Source organism: Priapulus caudatus, unplaced genomic scaffold (assembly GCF_000485595.1).
Source record: "Priapulus caudatus unplaced genomic scaffold, Priapulus_caudatus-5.0.1 Scaffold263, whole genome shotgun sequence".
In the NCBI taxonomy this organism is placed as follows: Eukaryota; Metazoa; Priapulida; class Priapulimorpha; order Priapulimorphida; family Priapulidae; genus Priapulus; species Priapulus caudatus.
The window spans coordinates 70,967-77,456 of NW_014577324.1; positions in this window are offsets into that span (position 1 = coordinate 70,967).

The window sequence follows — 6,490 nt, forward strand, 5'->3', positions numbered from 1 at the left end:
TGTGTGTGTGTGTGTGTGTGTGTGTGTGTGTGTGTGTGTGTGTGTGTGTGTAGTTATGTGCATCTATATATAGGCCTATATAATTATCCATAAATTCCAATTTCCATTTCCATTTAAAAAACGTTTCATAAATCATAAGTTACAATCATAATGTTTATACTATGAAGCCACTATCAGTTCTCATTTGATATTCTCGGTCAGATTTGTGTTACATTATTTTTAAGACAGGTATTATTATTATTATTATTATTTATTTATTTATATTGCGTCTTTTTACATAAAATGATCAAAAGCGCAGCACGTCAATATCGAAAACGACTGAACAATAAAATAAAATGATAATGTATAGATAGATAGATATAGTCGTAACAGGAGTACATAATATAGAGATGTTTCCTTACTATGATTGCACTCCGGTAAGTGTAGCAATATAACCACAGGCTAACTGGACACTTCCTATAGTACCCTGCTTGTCAAGCGTTTTGATGGTGCTGCCCCTGACGAAAGAGTTGTCAGCTATAACTGGCATCAGCTAGGAGTCATTATAGATACTACGATACTGTGACGAATTGCTCTGACTCCAGAAACAAAATTAAGATTTGTTACTTTGTGGTTACTCGCAGATAATGATGGGTACCTCAGTACATGATAGGTGCTTAATATTGCAAATGTTGCCTGCCACTTACATTTGCCATATCATAACTAGGCCTACTCATTCGGGTGACTGGTGTGCTGTCTGCAGCGTACACAAAAATTTATTGGGGCTGATATTATATTATCAGGAGTGTATCAAACAGTTTGATACACTCCTGATATTATGGCTAATTGCTCTCCTGATATAGCCTGATATAGCTTCGTATATATTATAAGGTTTTACTAAAAGGTAAACGACTACAGCATTCTAAGGTTACGATCAGTGCTCACATAATACACGCTTCTTGGAGAAGCGACTAAATTGAACTACTCATATTGTATGTATTTCCTATAAACTTTAACCTAAATAACAAGATTATTTTTCCAAAAATAGGTACTGCGTAGGCACTTCAGTATTAAAACCAAAACATTTCGCACATGTGCTTATATATATATACTGGCCCATATCTAGGCCTACAGTGTGGCGTCATAACATGGGTTGACGCGATCGCCTTTAAATCATACAGTTTAAACTCGTAACGGGTGAACATTACATGGAGAGATCGCACAATGCTATCATTCTCACAGCGAAAATCTTCGAAATACGCATATATATCTTACACAAACTCGAACTACAACTTACATAAACACAAACACGGCTACATGATTGCTGCATTTTCTAGCGCTATATTTTACATTTTTCCGTCGCGTCTCGGTTTAGAGGCCAGGGGCCCGTTGTCAAAAAACAAAATTAGTCTTAACATTAGTCTTACCATTAACATTAGCATTAACTTTACGATGTTTCTTACAACGACTCTCTGTAAACTTGAAACCGTTGATTTTAATTGTGCAAAATATTGGTGCGCGCCAGCAAGTTGGCATCGCTGCATAATATTTTGCACCATATAATTTATATGCATTAAAATTACGCTGAATGCGATTCTATTCGATGTGCTTGGGTAAAATCCAATCTATAATATTTAATTTGCTCGCAGCATCACGCCATGGGTTCCCCGCTATACTATGCCTATGCCTATATATATATATATACTATGCCTATGTTAATGTACAGGAAGATGGCGAAGAGAATTTTCTTCGGCCGTTCTTATACTTTAAAGTGGAGAGGGGCGGGCCGACAACACGTTTGCATGGCAAAATCCGATCTACCGGTATAATATTCGCTTTGCTCACAGCATCATGCCCTGGGTTCCTCGCTATGTTAATGTACATGAAAAGGGCGCTCCGGCGTTGGTCGCCGCTGACTGCCAAGATAATTTTCTTCGGCCGTTCTTATACGTTCAAAGTGGAGCCGGGCGAGGCGGGCCGACAGCACGCGTGCTTGGTAAAATCGGATCTATGTTATTCAAATTGCTCGCAGTATCACGACCTGGGTTCCCCGGTTTTATTAATATACATGATAAAGGCGCTCTGACGTCGGTCGCCCATGACTGCCAAGATAATTTTCTTCGGTCGTTCTTATAATATCCGCCCGAAGTGGAGCAGGGCGGCCAAAAAATTGTGTAGCAATTTTTTTTGAACATTGTAAAAACATACCACTATGCAAGCGCGTGCGTGCGTGCGTGCGCGTGTGCAGGTGTGTTTGTGTTTGTGTATATATGTATGGATGCGAGCGCGTGCGTACGTGTGTGTGTCCGTGAGTGTGAGTGATTGTATTGCTACGTTACCCCCTCCCATAATATGTCACTGTAAAAAATCAGCTATTAAAACTAACGGAAATTAGCAAATACATTAAAGGAACTTGTATTTGTTACAATCAGTATATCGAAAATTGCGTAGCCATTCAAACACTCTTTCTTACTTGTTTAAATTATTTTAATTAATACTAATAATAGTTATTTAATGTATTATATCAGCGTCATATTAAAAATGTATACTGAATAAGTTTAAAATATATAAAGCATTTTATACCACACAAACGCAAATGGATTCTAAAGTATCGATCATAGCTTGGGATTGTTACGTCAAGATAGTACCGTATTCTCAAAGTAAAATGTGCATCACTACCACGGGTATTTGACATGGTTTTGAATCTAATAACTTTCCTGCAACGGATTTGCAAAGCCAATTAATCTGGCGTAGCGTCGACTAAAATTAATTTCTGATGCACAGCACTGTATATATTAATATACTTCTCATGATTTACTTGATTTCATACTTATGTTTGTGATTAAGTTGCTAATTACTATTATATTGCTCAGCAGTCGAATAGGAACCATACATTGAACGAATTCGTTTTAAATTACCAGCAACTATCCACCCATCTCCGTATGCATGCCATTGCCACACACGATAGCCAGCCCACACGATGCACCACAAAACAACGTGTCAGCTTTAGTGCCAGAGCTGCGGGCCCTCCGATTGGTCGGCCGACGACGCGTCACATCCTCCAACCTAACGCGAAACCCATGGCGTGATGCTGCGGGAAAAGTGAATATTATACATGTATCTGATTTTACCATGCACACGTTCTGGCAGCCCGCCCGGCTCCACTTTGACCGTATAAAAATGGCCGAAGAAAATTATCTTAGTCAACGGTGACCGAAGTCCGACGACCAATTCCCTGTATATAGGCATCATGCGAAATTTATGGCGCGATGCTGCGAGAAAAGTGAATAATTATTATACATCCGATTTGACCAGGCACACGTGCTGGCAGCCCGCCCGGCTCCAGTTTGAGCGTATAAAAACGGCAGAAGAAAATTATCTTAGCAGTCAACGGCGACCAACGTCTCAGGCCCAATTTCCTGTATATTAATATATATAGGCATCGTGCGAAGTTCATGGCGCGATGCAGCGAGAAAAGTGAATAATTATTATATATCCGATTTGACCAGGCACACGTGCTGGCAGCCCGCCCGGCTCCAGTTTGAGCGTATAAAAACGGCAGAAGAAAATTATCTTAGCAGTCAACGGCGACCAACGTCCGAGGCCAAATTTCCTGTATATTAATATAGGCATCATCCGAAGTTCATGGCGCGATGCTGCGAGAAAAGTGAATAATTATTATATATCCAATTTGACCAGGCACNACATAGAAATATATAGAGACACTAGCACACATAGAAATATATAGAGACACTAGCACACATAGAAATATATACTGTGTGCTAGTGTCTTAGAAATATATGGAGACACTAGCACACATAGAAATATATAGAGACACTAGCACACATAGAAATATATAGAGATACTAGCACACATAGAAATATATAAAGACACTAGCACGCATAGAAATATATAGAGACACTAGCACATATAGACATATATAGAGACACTAGCACACAAAGAATATATAGAGACACTAGCACGCATAGAAATATATAGAGACACTAGCACATATATCCATATATAGAGACACAAGCACACATAGAAATATATAGAGAGAAAAGCACACATAGAAATATATGGAAACACTAGCACACATAGAAATATATAGAGACATTAGCACACATAGAAATATATAGAGACATTAGCACACACAGAAATNGAGACACTGACACACATAGAAATATATAGAGACACTAGCACACATGACACATAGAAATATATAGAGACACTAGCACACATAGAAATTAATGTAGAGACACTAGCACACATAGAAATATATAAAGACACTAACACACATAGAAATATATGGAGACACTAGCACACATAGAAATATATAGAAACACTAGCACACATCGAAATATATAAAGACACTAGCACACATAGAAATAGGTAGAGACACTAGCACGCATAAAAATATATAGAGACACTATAGCACGCATAAAAATAAATGGAGACACTAGCACACATAGAAATATATGGCTGCACATGTTAAGAACGACAGACTAAGCACACAATAGACACATAGAAATATATAGAGACCTAGCAGCACATAGAAATCTAATGTAGAGACACAGCACACATAGAAAATATATAAAGACACTAACACACATAGAAAATATATGGAGACACAGCACACATGAAATTAATATAGAACACATAGCACACACGAAATATATAGAGGACACTAGCACAAGCATAGAAATAGGGTGAGAGTACACTAGCACGCATAAAAAATATATAGATACGACTGAACTGAGCACGCAATTTAGAAAAATAAAATGGATGTACATATGCACAAGCACACATAGAAATATACTTGGAGACCGACTAGCAAGCACGATAGGAAATACTATAAATGAACACTAGTCGCACAATAGAAGGAATATACAGAGACACTAGTGCACACATTAGAAATATAAGTAGACTACGACACACATAGAAATATATGAGGACACGTGAGCGAAACATAGAAAATAGTATAGAGAACACTAGCACACCATAGAACAATTAATGCGCAGAGACTACTAGCACAACATAGAAAAGTAATAGGAAGACGACTAGCACACATAAGAAATATATAGAGACACTGAGCACAGCATTGAGAAATATAATAGAGACACTGAGCACACATAGAAAATATAGACGAGACCAGCTAGCACACCAAAGGAGGAGATGTAGAGTAGGACGACAGTCCTAGCCACACATAGGAAAATAGTGGAGACACTCAGCAAACAGTAGAAATATATAAAGACTACTAGGCACACAGTAGAATAGTATTTAGAGACCCACTAGCACGACATTGAGAAGATATATAGGAGACAACAGCACACAGTAGAAATAGTAAGATAGAGAGACAGCTAGCAGCACAGTTGACCTAATATAGTATTCAGAGACACTAGCACACAAGAAATATATAGAGACATGCACACGATAGAAATATACAAGGAGACACTAAGCACACATAGAAATATATAGAGACACCTAGCACACAAAGAAATATAGAGAGACACTCAGCACACATAGAAATAATAACAGAGACACTTAGAACATAAGGAAATATATAGAGACACTAGCAGCACTAGAAATATGTAAGAGACAGCTAGCAACATCATATGAAATATATAGAAGACACGCTGGCACTACAAGAAATATATAGGAGACACTAGCATACAATAGAAATAATAGAGACACTAGCCGACACAATAGAAATATGTAGAGACACTAGCACACATAGAAATATATAAAGACTCTAGCATACATAGAAATATATAGAGACACTAGCACACATAGAAATATATAAAGACACTAACACACATAGAAATATATAGAGACACTAGCACACATAGAAATATATAGAGACACTAGCACACATAGAAATATATAGAGACACTAGCACACATAGAAATTAATGTAGAGACACTAGCACACATAGAAATATATAGAGACACTAGCACACATAGAAATATATAGAGACACTAGCACACATAGAAATATATAGAGACACTAGCACACATAGAAATATACAGAGACACTAACACACACAGACATATATAGAGATACTACCACACATAGAAATATATAGAGACACTAGCACATATAGACATATATAGAGACACTAGCACACATAGAAATATATAGAGACACTAGCACACATAGAAATATATAGAGACACTAGCACACATAGAAATATATAGAGACACTAGCACGCATAGAAATATGTAGAAACACTAGCACGCATAAAAATATGTAGAGACACTAGCACACATAGAAATATATAGAGACACTAGCACATATAGACATATTTAGAGACACTAGCACACATAGAAATATATAGAGACACTAGCACACATAGAAATATATAGAGACACAAGCACACATAGAAATTAATGTAGAGACACTAGCACACATCGAAATATATAGAGACACTACCACACATCGAAATATATAGAGACACTAGCACACATAGAAATATATAGAGACACTAGCACACGTAGAAATATACAGAGAC